This window comes from Neophocaena asiaeorientalis, unplaced genomic scaffold (genome assembly GCF_003031525.2).
Source record: "Neophocaena asiaeorientalis asiaeorientalis breed wild unplaced genomic scaffold, Neophocaena_asiaeorientalis_V1.1 scaffold504, whole genome shotgun sequence".
In the NCBI taxonomy this organism is placed as follows: domain Eukaryota; kingdom Metazoa; phylum Chordata; class Mammalia; order Artiodactyla; family Phocoenidae; genus Neophocaena; species Neophocaena asiaeorientalis.
In genome coordinates, this window is record NW_020174438.1 from 2,819,702 (window position 1) to 2,838,988 (window position 19,287).

The 19,287-nt window shown below is 48.9% G+C and overlaps 1 protein-coding gene across 8 annotated transcripts in view; it reads right to left on the reverse strand.

The window, feature by feature from the left end:
* MICAL2 (microtubule associated monooxygenase, calponin and LIM domain containing 2) overlaps positions 1 to 19,287 on the reverse strand; it is a 219,578-nt gene that overhangs the window by 199,662 nt on the left and 629 nt on the right. Inside the window, exon 1 of one of the 8 annotated variants that reach the window (XM_024757123.1) lies at positions 13,635 to 13,757. The exons of the other annotated variants lie outside the window; for them this stretch is intronic. The gene's annotated coding sequence lies outside the window, so the exon portion shown is untranslated. Of the gene's footprint in view, positions 1 to 13,634; positions 13,758 to 19,287 lie in introns of those variants that run through there. 8 annotated transcript variants of the gene reach the window in all.

The following is a 19,287-nucleotide window of genomic DNA, read 5'->3' on the forward strand; positions in this document are numbered from 1 at the left end:
GGGCACGTCTGCTCCAAAATGCCAAAAGCTACAACGCCCTCCCACTGCCTCAGCTCCCCACCAAGCCCAACCTAGGCCTTGGACCCACGGAGAAGGGAGAATGGGGTTGAGATGATTTAAGCACCTCTGATCACTGGCTCAGCTCAAGCCCACCATCATGTGCTTTTTTGGAAGTAAAAGGACCTGCAGGAGGGAGAGGATAAAAGTAGAACTGCAGAAAAGTCTGGTGGTCACATGGTCTCCTCCCCACCCTCCTCAGGAGAAGAGCAAAGGGGAAATGATGAAGGGCTTTGCAGGGATGGTCAACCTGAGCCTCCAGACGGAGGCTGCCTGGGATGGCCATGGGCGCCTGGGTCACTACCTTCCACCCACGAGTCATGGGCATATTACTTAACTCTGCCAAGCCTCAATCTCCTTACCTATTAAATGGAGATAATAACCAATGACCACACAGGATGACTGTGAAGACTGAGTGAAATGTGAATGTGAACGTGCTTGGCAAACTGTAAAGCGCCCTTAGAAATGGCAGACATTTCCCACAGTCTTGGGAGGTGGGGGGCTTCAGGTCAGAATATTCGGCTGCAAGGGAAATGGGAAACTGGGAATCCATCCCAGTCGGCAAACCTTCCAGGACAAGGCACAAGTCTCCAGGGATTGCAAAAACATTGATCGAGACCTATTGCCCAGTCTCAAGCACTCACTGTCAGGTGAGGGGAAAGCTACATTTGCACCATAAGGCAAAATAAAAATGTGTTACTGGAAGGAGAGTGTGGAGAGGATAGGACATTTTATTCTGGCCTCAGAGGTCAGGGAGGCTTTTGTAATAATATTATAACATTATAATTATTAGCGTAATATTAAGTCTTTGTGAGTGCTTGCTATGTATGGCAGTTCTAAGTATTTGCATGGCCCATCTCATTTAATTCTCATAAAAAGCCTGTGAATGGGTTCACAGATGACAAAACTGAGGCACAGAGAAATTCACTCCTCTCTTGGCCTCACAGAGCTGGTAAATGGCGGAACTGGAATTTGAAGCCTTCAGACTCTGCTCCTCCAGCACACGAGGGGCGTGGTCAGCCAAGACAGATCTCAGACTCTCTAGGCAGCTGAAAGGCTCTGATAAGGCCTGCAGGGATGAGTCACTGAGGGAGGGCGCTGACTCACTCATGGCCTCTCCTGCTCCTGGGCAACTCTGACTGCTGGGCCAGGGTTTCCACTCTGACATTGCCCCTGGTCTGTCCTGGAAGTTGGCCACACCTCTGCACTCCCCAAGGCTCCATATGGGCACCAAATACCAAGGGAGGCTGATGTAAGAACCTATATGTCAATGTACATTTATATAACAGGTCACTTATGAAGTAACTTCTTCTTATTGTAAAAGGTAGTCAATATCAGAGGGAAAAGAATTCGCAAATTCCAGCTCTGCCACTTACTCTGCTGTGTGACCTCAGGCAAATCTTAGCCTCTCTGAGCCTCAGCTTCTTCATCAGTAAGATGTGGTTAATAGTGTTTATCTCAGGCAGTTGTTGCAAAGATGAAATGAGATAATATGCCTAGTGCAGCACCTGGCACACCATAAATTTAATACGTTATGGTTGAATCAGATGACTTTACAAAGGGTTTCCACTGGAAAATTATTTTCTTCACAATAATATTTGGTGGTAATAGTAGTCCTTTTAATTAGTATTCATCTGCCTCTAAGCTAAATCCATTACATGCTTTACCTCATTTAATCCTTAAAAGCATCATTTTCTTCATTTGATGTAGCTTTAGGACAATAGAAAGAATATGTCCAACACATTAATTTTACTCATACATACACATATAGGGAGAGAGAAACAAGACTGTCAAACAAGCTGATATACTATAATATACAAACTTACTATATGCCCAGTACTGTTCTAAGCATTCTACATTCAATAACCTATTTCGCCCTCTTTAAAATGTGCCTATAAGGTAAGTACTGTTTTGCCCTCATTTTACAGATATGGAGCTTGAGGCACAGAGAGGTTAAATAACTTGCCCAAGGTCACTCAGCCAGGATTCAAACCCAGAATAATGAAAGAATACTAAAGTAATGAAAGAAAAGTCACAGCAAGAATGTTTAAGTCCCACATTCTAAGAACTTCGGGGCTTTCTCATCGCTCCCCTCCCCACCTAAGCTCTGCCATCATCCCCCTTCTGCCAGTTCCACTCTCACCCTCACCCCTGTCCCATTGTTCTTGCTCCCTAGCTCTGCCCCACTGCTCCCAGGTAGGCAATGTCAAACTAATGGACTTTGTTAGGCCCTGGTCCTCTCCTCCTGCTATCTCAGCTTCTCTGCCTCAGCCCCCTATATCCCATCCTCTACAAAGCCACTAGGGACATCTTCCCATATGTGGCACTCCTCTGCTCAAGAACACTCTACGGGTCCCTGCTGCCGAGAGCTGAAGTCCCCAATGGGTTGAAGAGGATCAATGAAGGACTCAAGACCCCCACAGGATCTGTCTGGCCTGGCATCTTTCCCTCTGGCCCCAGACTTCTCACTTGCTGGTTTATAAGTCCCAGCACAGGGCGAGTCCGTGAGGCCTTTCCTGACCACCCTATTTAAACTTACAGCCCTCCCCGCAACTGCTTCCTTCCACATGCACCCAGCACACTCTAGCTTCCTCCCTGCTCTAGTGTTCTGCAGCCCCCTCTCATCACCTGGCCTCACACATTAACTTAAGTCTTTATTGTCTCTCTCTCCCTCCTAGAATAGAAGTTCCACGTGGCAAGGGATTTTACCCTATTTTTTTCCTGCTGTAACTGCAGCACCTAGAACAGTTTCTGGCACAGAGTAAGAACTCATAAGTACCTGCTGAATGAATGAATGAATGAATGAATGAATACACATTTAAAATGTCTAAGAAGCAAGTGTCCAAACAGAAAAATGGTGGGGGTGTGGCTAGCATGCTTCTGGGCCTCCTCTCTGCTCCTGAGAACATTTCTGGAGGACAGGCCTAGATTAAAATGTCTAGAGGTCAAAGCCTTCCTAGGCTTTACAAGAGTTCCCTGTAAGACCCTGGGTCCTCATCCTCCCATCCCTGTTCTGAACGTTCACACACACATACACACGCACAAGCTCTCTCTCTCTCTCTCACACACACACACACACACACACACACAATCTATCATATTGAAGGCAGTCTGCATCTCTCCTAAACTCCTCTGCCCAGCCTCATTTCCCTCTGAGACCCACCTTCAAACCAGGCCATTTCCCACTTCTCCTGGCCTGAACACCACCTAGAGGTGCTCTCATCTTCCTCCCACTTATCCATCTGCACTTCACCTACTCTTCAAGATACAGATCAAATGTAGCCACCTCCACCTCCACCTCCTCCAGGAAACCTTCCAGGCCCTCTCCAGCCTCTAGAAAACACTCCCCATGCCCACTTCTGTTTCCACCAGTCACATGGAAATTAGTCATGAACTACTTTGTGACTTGCCTTCTATGAATGAGCTGAACTGTTACCAAAACCTCCTGTTACTTAATTTTTTTTTAACACGGGTATCTTGTCATTTCAAGAATACCGTGAATGTTTTGGGAGGAGAGGCTGGGCCTTAACCACATTGTCATCCCCATGGCACAGGGCCTGGGGCACACAGTAGGTGCTAAATGTATGTTTCTTAATTAACTGCCCAACATAAGCAAGTCACCTTCCCAATCAGGTCACTTCCTCAATTATAGGTACCTGGACTGGTTTCTCCCAGTGCCCTGAATATTTTTTTCAGGGCCTGCTCTGACCTTGGTTGTCTGCAAACCCAGTCATGGGCTTGTGTTTTCAAAGGGTGTCAGACCCGTTCTAATCACGCCCCCCTGTGCTGAGCAGATGAGGGTGACTAGGAAAGAAATGATACGTAAAGTCCCACAGGTCTGGAAAAGGAAAGGACATAGTTGTTCCAGGCAAACCCAGACATTCAGAGTGTTTCCATTTCCTCAAATATGGGAGTTCAACAGAGGAGAAAACACAAAAACAAAACAAAAAAAATGGTGAAAAAAACAGAAATAAAAAATAAATTAAAAAAAAAAACCCACGGTGTTAAGTTTTAGGTGATTTACCACAGAAAACCAATACTTGAGGCCCAGGTACACCTGCTGAGCACCAGCTCTAAGTAAACTGAGATTAGAACAAAAGGCAGCAAAATCTCAAGTTACTTCTGAGCTTGGAGAGATGAGAGTCAGGGAGGAGGGAGGTGGCCCTGTGTGCTGCAGACCCTCTATGCGCTGGGCCCATGCCAGCTCCAGGGGAGGGTCTCCCGGCATCCTCGCTGTGAGGTAAGTGGTCTGTGACCAGCCCATTCACACCTGAGGAACAGGGCCCCCATGGCAGCAGAAGGCAGAGAGCCGACTTGACCAAGTGAGTCATCCTCTTTCCACAACTCGTCAATCAGGACTCCCACATTATCTATGCTTTTGAAAATTTTGAATAGCAAACATATCACTGGGTTCAGAAATCAAAAAGCACAGATGTATCCAGGAAATGTGCCCCTCCTCCTCCTGTCCCATCGACCCATTCTGTCCCCGCTCCGAAACAGGTAACCACAGTTATTAGTCACTCATGTGTGTTGTGAAGGTGTTGATGTACATACATGCAAATAGAAATATGTCTTCTTTCCATTACGGACAGCAGACTATACACGTTTCTCTGTGCCCAGCTTTTATCTTTTAAAGGAATGGACTTGGACTAGGACAGGGAGACAGATTATCTCTACAAAAAAAGAAAAAAGAAAAGGTGGGTCTGTGTGAAAGGCCCATGAAACAAAGAGACAGAAATATTCTGGAGAACATGCATGTGAGGAGACTGAGGTGTGATGGTCCAGTCACCGTGGGTACCACTGGTCTGTGGCTGACCCAGATACCAGGTCAGCCGGAGGAGAGCCCTAAAGGTCGGGGGGCAGGCAGGGGATCAAACACCCTGATGGCACTAAAGCCCCACCGGCTAAAAGCTCTGACCAGCCTCGCCGAGCACTTCATCTTCCAGAAGAGAGAGGAAGCGTCTATGAGAAGGGGATTAAGCTAATTCCCACAGCAATGACCGAATGGGTAGTGACTAGGGGGACACAGGAAGGAACTGTAGAGGAAAAGCAATCATTTCCTCTGGAACTTGGGAGGGACCAAGAAGGGGAAGTTAGTGCCTGAGACTAAGGAAACAGACTTCAAATTGCTAAAAGAATAGAAGGGCTCTAAGACCCAAGATTGAGGAAGTAAATGATTCAGACACTCTGAAATGCTGTTCTAACTGTGCAGTTGAAGATGGAGGTGGGGCGGCAGGGGGACAGAGGGAGAAAGGAGGAAGAGGAGGGAAGACGGGGCCTTTTAGGAAGCAGGCAGCTCACCATTATGGCTCAGAGCTGGACTTAGGGGCAAACTGACTAGACGCTAATTCCGCCCCTCCCCTTCCTAGCTGTGAAATCTGGAGCAAGTCAGTTAACCTCTCTGCACTTTAATTTCCTCATTGGTAAGTGGGGATAATGAGAGTATCTACCTCATGGGGCTGGAACGAGAATGAAGTGAGTTAGTGTTTACAGAGCGCTCACATGGTGCGGGGCTCACCACAGCTGCCATGTGAGTGTTAGAGAATAGAGCCACGTGGTTGTACAGGAAACCCTGACAAGGTCAGTTGTTGAAAAGAGCAGGTCCCATCACTGGGAGAAGGATGCATAACCAAAGAAGCCCCTGAGACAGTGAGGCAGGGCCTCCCTCGAGCATCAACCAGAGGAGGCCAGCCCAGGATGAGCTGCGGCTACACAGCATGCCTAGACGGCAGGAAGGGGGGGGTCGTCTTGAGCCAAGAGGTCCAGAGGCATAAAAGGACCCTGGGAAACTGGACCCCGGCTCCCACTCTGGACACACGATGGCCTCCGTCAAAGAGAGCTATCCTTAGACTGACACATAAAGATCCAACACTGAGATGAGAAAGGGGGCTGGGAAGGGGGGTGGGGGAAGCTTGGATTTTAGAAAAGGATATTTAGATAGTTTCAATAACATCAAGCCCCCTGGCCGGCCCAGAACACTGGGAACTCTGGCAGATGAGACCGCTGAACTGCATCTGTGTGGGGCAGCCTGGGGACACCTGAGAGCAGTCCCGGAGCCCGGTGGGAACTGAGAACACATGAGGTCAAGGAGCGTTCATGCCTTTCTGTGATAGGATGCTTAATGGTTGATGGAGAATTACAATAGATTTGGCATAACTAGACTCAAGAAGGCATCTGGTCACAGGTCAGAATAGCAAAAAGGCAGAGACTTAAGCAGGAGCAGCTTGGACTACCTTCCCCAAGCAAGCAGATGAAAGGTGACGTTCCGAGGGGAGGACTCTGGCAGAGGGCTCTCTCCTGATAAGCATTTTATCAGTGACTTGGGAGGTGCTAGGGAAGGCACACTAATTAAACAGGATCCTGAAAGAGCGCAAGGTAACAGAGGGCTGCACAGAATTTAACCCATTGAAATTTAACAGAAATGCTTGTTCTGAATCAGATGGGAAGAAAATAGGAGGCTCTGCATTTAAATTCTAAAGCCACACACATTGAGGACAGGGGAGAAGCAGCTTAGCAACACGTCATGTTAAAAAGATCTGGTCAGGGGAATTCCCTGGCGGTCCAGTGGTTAGGACCCTGCGCTTCCATTGCAGGGGGTATGGGTTCTATCCCGGATTGTGTAACTAAGATCCCGCAAGCCGTGTGGCACGGCCAAAAAAAAAAAAAAAGATCTGGTCAGGAGTAATGTCAGTGAGTTAATAACGTGAAGTAGCTGCCAGAAAAGCTCATGCAATCTTGGGCTGCATTAAAAGGAGTAGAATGGCCTGAACTAGGGAGGTGATAACTGCCTTCCTCTGCTGTGGTCACACCACACCATGAATATGGTAGACGGGTCTGGGCACTAGCCTCGATATATTAGAAGGATATGGACAAAATGGAGTTTGTTCAAAGGAGAACCACAGGAAAACACCTGGACCCACATCATGGGTTGTAAATCTGGAAGACTCAAGAGAGGACAAGAGGGCTGTCTCTAAGTATCACATTGCACTAGTTAGGAGATGTGCATTTTTTTTTTCAGTTATAAAATGTCTGAAAGCAGAATTATCTTATAATCCCCTAACATCTAACAATCTCTCTAGGCCAGAATGCAGCTGGGGCATAGCTGTCATCGCCCCATTGTCACTGTCATGTGGAAATTTGACTATTATTCCTGGTGACACATCTGGACAACTGCAACCCTCAACATTTCAAGAGCCAGAACATTTAAGGACCATTTGAGGAAGAAATGTGAGTCCTGGGAAAAAGAATTCCAAAGACAACAGAGATTAAGAAATACATCACCACTTTACCAGAATATATGTCAAAAAAAAAAAAAAAGAACCCGAACATATTGATAACTCTGAGTCAAAAAGTGATTTGAAAGATTTGGATTCTGAAAGTGAATACATTTTAGAAATGCTGTTAATAATTTATTTTCCTTTTGATGTACATGCAGGAACGATATGGAAGAAAAACATTTCTAAAGTCTAAGAGAATTCTTTCAGTAAATATAAACATTTTAAGTGATAACACAGTATTGTTCCACAGTTTAACTGGAAGCAGTTTTTCTTTCTTGAAGGTTCATAAAATAATGGTATATCTTACAATCTATGGTATCAGAGATTTGGTTTTAAAAAAACAGTATCTGAAGAGCTGTCACATGGAGGAAAGACTAGACTTTCCTTCTCCATGGCTTCAAGGAGGAAGAACTAGGACCAAATGCCAGAAGCTATAGGGACCCAGCAGGGAAGTGACAGGAGGAGCCATCCAAAGATGGAATGGGTCACCTCGGATGTGAAGCCCAGGCTGGAACACAGTGGGGAAATCAAGCACCAATGTGGCAGCCCTGTGATCCCAAGGTCTGATTGAGAAAACCTCACCATGAAGAGAAAGGTGGCCCATCTTTCTTCGTTACCCACCTATGTGCTCAGACTGAGTTATTCTCTCAAAAAGTCACCACTTAAGGATAAGAGCCATTTAGGGAACAGTACTGAATGGGAGACCTGAGGCAAAGAGGAATGCCGCCCACACCTGTGCTCTCAGACTCCTGTGGGACAGCTGGGGACCACCTACATGCCTGCTATGTGCCAGGTACGTGACAGGTGTGCTACACGCACTGTCCCAGTTAATCCTCACAGCCCCCTGTGAGGCAAGCGCTATCACCCCGATCTTACAGAAGAGAAACCTGATGCTCAGAGAAATTCAGTGGCTTGCCCAGGGTGTTACTGCCACTCAAAGCCACGGTCGGTCTGTGACAACCTGCTTCAAAGAGAGGGTCGTCCAGAAGTCTTGATTGGCAAAATGAATGAACTGAGCGCTCAAATGAGCAATCAATGAATGGACCAACGTGGTCTCACATTGGTAGCACAGATGCTAGGAGAAGAAAGAAAGAGGAAAGCCGTTTTAGTGTCCCACCCCCTATCAATAGCTCCCACGGGCACGAAGCTCATGCCGTTTGCTCCCTGCAGAAGCAATTTATTCCACCACATAAAGCAAGGGTGTTCCTGAGACGTCTATGGCAGAGAACAGGTGCCAGCTGCCCTGCTCAAATGTCAAAGCACACCAGGCTGCCATGCCTTCCACCTGCCAGGTTAACACTGGAGTAGGCAGAAGCTGAGCTCAGCTTTTGTCCCCTGCCAGGGCCAGGATGTCCAGAGGGCTGGGGAAAGGCTGGGGAGTCAGCCAACTGCCCCCACAATGTGTTCCAGCCGCCTGGAGACATCCAGTCCAGCCCCAGGCCACCCAGGCTTCCTGCTTCACTGGGGAGGTCAAAGTGGGCACCAGATACCAAGGGCAGCACCCAACTGAAGGGGATATTCAGGTGCTTATGAGATCACAGAAGGGAGAGAATCGGTCATTTCCAATGATGGCCCACAACGCCCTGTGATCAGGTGACGCCTGCAGAAACGATTCTAACGAAGGAGGAGGGGCTCACCGAGGTCCCTGCCCAGCCCAGCTTTGCTGTCTCAGCCATGTGTAGGCAGGTAACGCCTGCTCCTGATCTACGGGTACCCACCGCCAGGGGCTCAGCACCCACAACCCCCAAATCCATCCCCCTCAGGCCGACCTCGTGGGAGGGCAATGACCTCCTGTAGTGAGGTGGTGAAAAGCAGGGGCAGTTACCATTTTTCTGCAGAAGACAGAGCTGCCAAAGCACAGGACAGGCGCAATTGGTGGCACAGAAAGTGACAGATGTCCCATATTCTAAGACCCTACCTGAGGGGTTCCAAATGGGCTGCCCTCCTGATCAACTGAAAGATAGGGGCTGCCCAAGCTGACCCCCTTCACAGGGAAGGTGGTGGGGCAAAAGCACAGACAAGGCCTTATTTGGGCCCAGTCTTAAGTGCCCCCGACCTCCCTGTTCCCTACCCCCCGGGGCACTCCTTGGTCCAGACTGACAGCTACAGTCTGGTCAGTTTAACCGTCCAACGCTCGGAGGGCAGTGCAGGCCTCATAACAGATCCCCCACCCACGACTCCCACACAAGCTTATCCTGCACAGTCTGATCCGCCTGAAGGAATGCTCTGCCCATCCCTCTCCAATGGCTGTCACTACCTGCAGGATTAGGGCCATACCCACCCCTTCCCCAGCACTCAGGGCTAGCCTGATTCCAGCCTCGGCTTCCAAAGTTCCCCCAGGCAGCCCCCAGGTTTCCACCACGTGACACCCTGAACTTACCCTCATGTTTCTACATCTCTTTGTGCTCTACCTCTCCCCATCTCTGCCTATGGAAATCCTATCTTCCAAGGCCCATCTCAGGGACCAAGTGCCACCTCCTCCAGGAAGTCTCCTCTGACTCCCCCACACTGTGCGACTGTCTAAAGCACATTCCAAACTCTTATCTTGATGTGTGGGCATGAATGAACTTATCTAAGGTACCTCACTCCATGAGTTAGATGAAGGCTCTGCTCCTGTCATTCAGCACAGCACCGTGAGCTAAGGAGCCTAGGTCACAGTGCTCCATGCCGGCCCTGACAGCACCCTTTTTACAGTCCTTTCTGATTCCCTCCTCAACCTACTTCCAGCTGACTCATCCCCCATTCTATCAAGGTTTAGCTCTCAGAGGACAGCTAATTGGAGATAAACTAATCAACATGGTATCCTTCCCAATTAAATTCTATATTTTTAACAAAGGCCCTCTGGAGACAAGGGCTGAAGACAAAGGTGGGAATTATAGGCCCCAGAGCTCTGGGGGAGGTATTTTTGATAAGGAAAGATCTTGCACCAAACCATTGTGCAAGCCAGTGTTACCAGGGTATATATCCTAAATTCAAAGCATGGGAGAGCTGCTAGAAAGCGGGGTGTCGCTTGGTGATACAAAAGGAAAGGCCACCGGCAAGTAAGGCTGCCCGAGGCTGGTCACGGGCTCACAGCCTGCCAGAAATGGAGGATGGAGAACAGACTTGACTCTGACCTGGTTAGGTGCCCTTGAGCCAGGAACCACACCTCTTGGCCTCCGCTCAGTATCAAGAAGCCTCTGAGCCTCAGTTTCCCCATAGATAAAAAACGAGGCAGGAGTGAGAATTAGATGATCCCAGAGGGCCCTTCCAATCTGACATCCCAAGGCTCGGCCTCCACCTCTTCCTCCCTCCTGGGAGGTACCATTTGAAACTACCCTACTTCCACTCCCTCCTTACCTTGAGCCCCACCTGAGTCCAAAGGGAAAACTAAGCCTAAAGATCTCCCAGCCAATCAGCAGGCAGCATGCAGGGGGCAGGCCTCTCCCAGCACAGGGGAAAGGAAGGGGCAGATGTTGGTTTCTGTGGACACAGAAATGCTACTCTCACTTACCCAATTTGTCCCAGCCCGGAAAAAGACAGTTGGCTGATTGCCTTTGCTTCCCTGACCTACCTTTTTAAGAGATTACAACTGCCTGCCAAATTTAAGTGCTGCCCTAAAATCAGGACATATAAGGTCTCTCAGCGTGCATCTGAAGGGTTTCAAAATGGGTAGAGAGTAAGCGTGATGGAGAATGAAACTTGGAGGCAATCTAGGCCAGGGTGTGCAGCCCTGTCAATTAAAGACCTTTAAAAATAGCCTCTCTTCTCTCATGCTGAAGATAAAGATGAAGTTTCAGCAATAAACAGACATCTGCTGGAGCTTCTGAAGAGATGACAGCATAAACACCCCAGAGAGCAGTCATAAACAGCCCAGAGCTCTCTCCAGGTACCCACAGCATCCTGTTCACCAATGGCAGGGGAGGGCTTAGGGGATGGAGGGACAGAGAAGGAGGTGGTATTCAGAGGCTGGGGAGGATGCCCCAGGAAGAGGTGGTGCAGGAGAGCCCAACTTGGCAGAAAATGGAGAACTGGCTGCCTTCTGCAAGGAAATAAAAGCTCAGGGATCTACCAAGAAAATTTCCAGAGGATTCCATGCCAGTGTCATTCATTCTGAAAATGGGTCACTCCTTAAAATTAGGAAAAAAACTGACATTTTTGAGTGCCTACCTAAGCAGGGCACTTCACAAATATTTTAATTTTACCTTTACATCAGTTCCCCAAGATCGGTGTGATTACCACCTTTTTAAAGACAAAAATACTAGGGTTCATTGACGCCCAAGGCCACATGCCTAGGATTCAAACCCAGGTTCTGTCTTAGCACATTTGTTTGTCTTTGCCTATATCACCTGCAACTAGAACATGCCCCTGAGGTTTATTCTCAGTGCCCAGACTCTCTACACCCACAAATCTAACACAACGAGAGTCCTAAAGGGGAGAGGCAGCAAAGCAGAGTAGAGGGGCAGGAGTTAAGCCATGTGTGCCTAATTCACATAACTGCTGAGTCTCGGCAGCCCTGTGGGTCCTATCGCTTCACATCCTGGTGGCTTCCCAGCAGGCCTGAAGATGAACAAAGGGGGAAACAGACACAAACATATGCCTAGACGCTGTCTGGAAGGAGCCACAGGAGACTGGGGACAGCAGATGCCACTGAAGAAGAGAACTGAGGACCGGAGGACGGGAAGAAGAGAGACTTGCTTTTCACTGAATTCTCTCTGGACTGAGTGAACACGTTCCCCTGCACCCATGTATATATGGGGGGCGAATAGCATCAACTGTGTGTGTTGGGGGGGGTGAGTGCCACGCATCCACACGTGTGTGGGTGGGGGGCGGTGAGTACCAGCATCTGCGCATGTGTGTGTATGAGGGTGAGTACCCTCATCCATGCACGTGGTGTGAGGCGGGGCTAAGTCCTTTTTAAGAGAGTCCAAGATGTCAGTTACAAGGTAACAGACACATCCAAGCTGGTGAAAGCGACCTGGACCAAGCAGGAAGTCCTGGGTCCCCTGGTCGCAGCAAGCCTGGAATCCAGAGGAAGCCGAGGCGTCATCCAGAGCCTCCTCCTTCCCTCACAACAGGAACGTGCTGCAACCCCAGGCAGATGGCAAGAAGCTCTCTGAGCATGAACCCCATGGCCCCCAAGGCCGAAATCAGTAGCACGAGCCCCCTAGGACATTCCCTGAGTTAAGAGATTGACTGAATCCTCTCCTTGAGGCTGTGGAGAGAGGCCTCTCCCATTCCCCTGCTTATTCCTCTATTCTGTCCCTTTCTTTGGCTATCGGATTTCTCACCCCTCCAAGCAGGGAGCTCCTCACTGCTATCACCTTTGTATCAAGCTGAGCAAAAGCCCAGCTGTCCTGACACGCGGAGCCATCAGCACCCGAACTTTATAGCAGCTATGAACTCCACATACTCCACATGCTGCACCTTGACCCCCCACGCTGCTCCCCCGGCGTGAAGCTGTCCAACAAAGGGGTCAGCAGCTCTGCCAGGCCCCCAGCAGACCCTGGACCCACCCTCCTCCAAGGAACAGCTTTCCTTGGTGATCAAAAAGTCCGACTTTTTCCCAGGCACTTCTTCATCCTCCCCTCCACCTCATTCTCCTGGCCCTGGCACAAGTTAAACCCTGAGATCCTGCAAATCTTCCCCAGATTCAGTCAGTACTCAGATCAGTAGCCAAGGCCAGCCGTTCAGAGTCACCAGAGCCAAGAAGCAGTTTCCGCCTCTTAACACATTGACACTACGGTGCAGGACAAAATGTTCTTAGACTCCCACTCCCATCTCTGGCCTGGCTGGACTTCTGCACTGGGTGTGTCAGAAGCTCGGGCCTGCAAACATCCCCAAAACCTGCTGTTGCGGCAGCTCAGGGACCAGGGGCCACCGGCCAACTCCCTGCCATTCTGTCTTGCTGCCAGCAGAAAGGACATGGGCACTGGACATCCTCCACTGCAAGGGAAGGGGAAAACCTGAGCCCCAAACCAGCAGGAAACAAGTCCCTATTCTCAGGCCTGCCTTGATCTCTGTATTCCTCAGGAAGAAAGCTGACCTAGCCTTGAAAGGAATACAAGAGTGGCAAGGTCTCTGGACACCAATGGGAGAAGGCGGGTGAGGGAGATTACCCTGACCCTCAGGGGAGAGAAACACCAGTGCAAGGACGGAACACACTAAAACTCCCAACCCTAAGAACATCGGCACCATCCCCCACACACCACTCACTGCCAGCCACGCGGGAGACAGACAGGCTTTCCTGGGAGGAACTGTAGTAATATTTAGATGCATGGATGGGTACAGAGCAATTGCATTTGAGAAACGATACCATACCTGGTACTCACAAATGGCTCTTCATCTGGGACACAGGATGGACACTTCCTCAACAGCTAACAGCGAAGGGAAGCATCGCAAAAATCAGACTCCACCGTGACCTAACCCTGCGATGAAGGTTTGTTTGTGACCAGAGGGCCCAAGTCCCCATCACCCCACCAACTCTGAGTTCTGAGACCAGATGATCAGGGCTTGAGAAAGGAGGAGCCTTATCAGCGCAGACCAGCCATGCTTTCTACCTCTCAGGAGGTGGCAGGGAGGAAAACAGAAAACGGTGGAGGGAGGGGTCAGGGCCCCCCAAAGTGAGGTCAGTGGGGCGTTTGGCCATCAGGCACTTTCCCAAGAGGAGAAGACAGGCCGTCTGAGCCTGAAGCTTTGCCCTGCCTGCTTTTTCTTAACCCACTATGTTATTCTGTCTTCCTCTGAAATCGCAAACTCTCTGAACAAAAAATCAAAATCAAGAGCCTAACATTACAATGATTTCATTCTGGGGAAATCAAAATGAAATTCTCAGGAATGAAAGGGAAGTGGTAGACTGGGAGGGAGGGTGAGGCTACACGGATTTCATAGCTTCCCATCTCCTAAGCTCCAGCTTTCTTTGCTTTCTAACTTTTAAAAAGTACAGGTATGGGAATTCCCTGGTGGTCCAGAGGTTAGGACTCTGTGTTTTCACTACGGGGGCTGGGGTTTGATCCCTGGTCAGGGAACTAAGATCCTGCAAGCTGCATCTCATGGCCAAAAAATTTTTTTTTTTAATTTTTTAAGTACAGGTATGTTCTTTAAAATAATGTCATAAAATAAGCAAATATCAAAATCCCAATGGCTCTGTGACCTATCCACACATAAAACTGTAGCAAATGCATGTATAATTTTGTCTACCCATCCAAATTGGTTGAAGGAAGCTCTCTTTTTTAAGAGGAAAAAAACCCCAAATATTTGGATTTTCCATTAGAAAAATAAAATATTTTTATTATAAAAATTTTAGAAAAATACTGAGAAATAAAAGATAAAGGAAAAAAATTAACTTTAACCCTGCCATGCAGAAAGAAAGACAACATTTTCTTATACTTAATGCCTAGTGGAAAAGACTGTTTATGTTTAAGAAGAAAGAGGAGGAGGAGGAGGAAAAGAAAAAAGCCTCTTAATTTGGGGCCTGTATGCAGAGAAAGGTCTTTTTGGGGTGGGTCAGAAGATGGCTATCAGAGTGCTTAGCACAGAGGCTTCCCCAGTGGTCCAGTGGTTAAGACTGCCTTCCAATGCAGGGGGTGCATGTTCGATCCCTGGTCTGGGAACTAAGATCCCACACACCGCGAGGTGTGGCCAAAAACAAACAAACAAACAAAAAAGAGTGCCTAGCACCTTGGGGAGATCTGACAAGGAAGCTAGATGTGAAGCCTGTTATCCAGGGGAGCAAGCACACGTTTTCCTTCCCTCCTGAGCCTCTGGTCTCCTTTATTAGGACACCCACAAGGGTGCCAATGGTGATACTATCTCTTCACCATAAATTCAGACCAGACAGTGAAAGGTCGTAAGTGTTTGTTTTCTGTCATAACCTGTCAGCTGCAGATGCATAATAACTTGAGAAAAGCCCACACCTCGCCCAGGTGTGAGGCTAGACAGAGAAGGCTCCTGAAGGTACAAGGCAGAATCTTGCACTGCCCAGAGAGAGGCGGGCGGCATTCTCTGGGCAGCAAAGCCAAGTGCCTGGCTCTTAACATGGTAATCCCTGTGGCTGAATAGGTCAGGATTCAGAGCTCGGGCAGAAATGACCTCAGTCCCCGTCAGTCCCACATGTGATCTGGGGAGGCCAGCTGATCAGGGCACCACGGCGGCTGTCTGGGCTCCCCACACCGCAAACCAGAGCACGCAAGGGAGCACGGCAAATAGTTCTATTATTTCAGGATGTTTACAGGCTGACGCTTGCTGAGGAAATGTCCACACGTGAGCAAGTCATATATTTTTTAAAACCTCTTATCTAAACACAGGCATGGGCAGTCACAGAAACCTACCACTGGGTTAATTCATTCAAAATGCATTTCCCGAGTGGCTACGGCACCACTGGGCAGACGCTCACCATGCCTCTGCCCTGTCCCAGACACGGCACTGGGAATCCCCAACAGAGCACAGAAGTAGACTCCAGCATCAAAGCGTTCGCCGTCCAGTGGGAGATTTAAAACAGAGGGTAACAGCTGGTTAAAAGTGGGAGTGGGGCAGAGGGGGTGGTGCTCCAGATTAAAGTAGGCTTAAAAGGACTACCAACCAAATGCAGCATACAGACTTTGCTTGGATCCTGATTTAAACAAACCAGTGATGAAGGTCACTTCTGAGACAATGAAGGAAATCTGAATATGCACAGATGCGACCAAAGAATTACTGTTAATTCTGCTACATGCAGTAACAGCCATGTGGTCATGAAAGAACATTCTTTTCAAAATAGATATATGCTGGATTATATAGGGGCAAAATGACATGATATCAGAGATTTCCTTTTAAATATTTCAGGAATAAAAAATAGAAGGGAAGAAAAAGAGAGAAAGAGAGAGATGAAGCCAGCCTGGCATGATCTTGGCTGTTGAAGCTGGATAATGAGTATTTGGGGCTCATTATACTATGCTCTCTATTTTTGTGTTTGAAAATGTTCTTTTTTTTTTTTTAACTGTGTGGCTTGCAGAATCTTGGTTCCCCAATCAGGGATCGAACCCAGGCCCTCGCAGTGAAAGCACTGAGTCCTAACTGGACCACCAGGGAATTCCCTGAAAATGTTCATGATATTTTTAAACAGAGGACTGCAACACATCATGGTAGATATCCTAATGAAGACTGGTATAAAAGGCAAAAGGGGACCTCCCTTGTGGTGCAGTGGATAAGAACCTGCCTGCCAATGCAGGGGACACAGGTTCAGTCCCTGGTCCGGGAAGATCCCACATGCCACGGAATAAGGAAGCCCATATAGCACAACTACTGAGCCTGCGCTCTAGAGCCTGCACGCCACAATTACTGAAGCCCGCGCCCCTAGAGCCCGTGCTCGGCAACAAGAGAAGCCACTGCAAGAGTAGCCCCCGCGCACCACAACCAGAGAAAGCCCACAAGCATCAACAAATACCGAACGCAGCCAAAAAAATAAAAATTAAATTAAATCTTTAAAAAAATAAAATAAAAGGCAAAGGGGATAAAGAGCAAGGAGAATTTGTGAGAACCAGAAAATAAACCTGCCAAGTTTACGAGTGTTTTAAATACCATTTCATAGTGGGGTAGGAAGACATGTTCACAAATAATTACAATACAAGATGCGGAATCATAAGCACAGCAGGTGGCTGCACACACCAAGCCTCTAGAGTCCAGAGGATGGCCACATGGTTTTTTCCTGTTTCCCTTAGTGTTTAATTCACCACACAGACCTCACTCATGCAGAAGGAGGCCAGAGCCCTAGCTTGGTCACTCACTAGCTGTGTGATTGGGGGAAGTTCCTGAGCCTCAGTTTCCTCATCTGTAAAATGGGAATAATCCCACCTACTTCTTCAGAGGGCTAAAGTGGGGATCAAGTGATACAAAGAATGAAAAACCCCAGCATGATGTACAGTGTTTCCTTTCTTGGCTCTTTAAGCAACAGAGACCCTCTAGCCCTGGGAGGGCCTCAAAGATTGGCAATTTTCAGCCCAAATCTTGCACCCATACCCCAGCCCTCCCACCAGGGTCAAGGCTCTCCCCCAAGAAGGCAGGACCTCCCCCCCCGCCCCGCCCCCCTTAGTTGAGAGTGAAAGGAAGGCCCATGACTGGGAGGCAAACCCAGATGGGGGTGTGGACATGGGCAGAGAGAATAGAGACACATCCCAATCACAGGCAGAGAGGGATTACTCAGTGTTCCTCTGCTCCTTACAGTTCCTGGGAATAGGCCTCCAACGACCAAGCTACAACCAACCTTAGTCCTTAAGCTGATTTATACTAAAGTGTAACTGGTTGGTAGTAGGCTAATCACGATTTTCTTTCAGAAGAGAAGGATGAGCAGAAAGGCAGCCCTGGGCCTGAAGAAGGAAGGAAGCAGTGATTTCATTTTTTATAAACATAAGCTCGAACTATGGATTTCAATCACCTTACAATCACAATTAGTATACTCAACACCTGCCCTTCCCCCAAAACACAAAATAAAACTAGAATTGGTCCTAAGGTAGAGGTTATTTCAAATAACAGTCCTCCTGGGACTTCCCTGATGGTCCAGTGGCTAAAACTCTGCGCTCCCAATGCAGGGGGCCCAGGTCAGGGAACTAGATCCCGCATGCCGCGACGAAGATCCTGTGTGCCGCAACTAAGACCCGGCACAGCCAGATAAATAAAATAAATATTAAACAAAAAAACACGACACATATAACAGTCTTTCTAAACCATCCCAGAAGCCAACTCTCAGGCGCAGGGCCAAGTCAATGGCAGAGGCAGACTTCCCCCTCAAATAGCACCCAAACACCAACAGTCAGTCCTTCCCCATCACAGCAAGACCAACACCGCCATTACCCCTGATGGATGACAGGGTGGGCAAGGGGTCTGTAGGTTGAACAACCTGGGCTAACCTGGGTCAGTTCAAGTGCGTTGCTAAAGAAGCACCCACAGGATCTTTGGATGGAATCTTTTCAGAGGCCAGGAGCCTGCAACACAGCACACCACTCTCCATAGCCATGGGGCAGCAGGAAGGGCACTGGACTGAGCTCTGGCAGAGTCTGGTTCAAATCCCGGCTCAGCCACTTTCTATGTGACCTTGGGCACTTACCCTACCTGAGTCTGTTTCCCCATCTCTAAAATGAGGAGGGCATAACTCTGAGTTTTTTGAGAGTTACTGTGAAATTCTCAAAAAGTGCCACAGGGCAGGACCTGTCCCTCAGTAGGCACTTAATAAACCTGTCTTCACTCTGTCTGATGGCCCATTCTTACTGCAATAAGAGCTTCCAGAACATCAGGTGGGACTGCCCTGGAGAACTGAGCCCCCCTCCCCTGCCTTGGATCCACTTCCCCTGGAAAAAGGGACGGAACAGAGCTGGCCTGGGGGCCCAGGGGACCCCGGTGCCAGAGCACCCACGCAAGCAAATTGAGAGCCAACCGGCTGCTGGCTTTTTTTCCCACGGGGCCTGCCCAGAAGGGGGCTGGTTAGTGGCCTCATCCTTCACAGAAACCACTGAGGACTGTAGTGAGTAGGCAAGACTAACAGCAAGAGGTCCCCACACTGCTTAAGGTCCCAGCAGGGCCCGATGCGCCTCCAGATAAAAGCTCTTTGGGCTTTAAGAACCCAGGCTTTAGAATAATACAATATGGAAAGAGACACAAGTTTACTCTGGTTTCAACAGCCTGCTCCTCATCCAGTAAAGGCCATTCCCAGTTCTGTCGAGAGGCTGGTCTAAGATAAAGTTAACCCCACCTGCCCCGGCCTGGAAGCCAAGTCAGCGGCGCTTCTACCCAGGGCCAGTCGGCAAAGGCAAGGCGGGAGCCTGGGACGCCCCGACAGGGGTGCTCCCGGGCCTGGAGAGAGCGCAGGCTGCTGGAGGCGCGAGGCTCAGAAAGGACAGCGCCACGTCCCCTCGGGCCACCGCCACCGTCCCAGACCCAGTCCCCGCCCGCAGGCGGCCAGGCCACCGACATCTGGCCCAACTTAACTTCCTGTTGTTAAGGA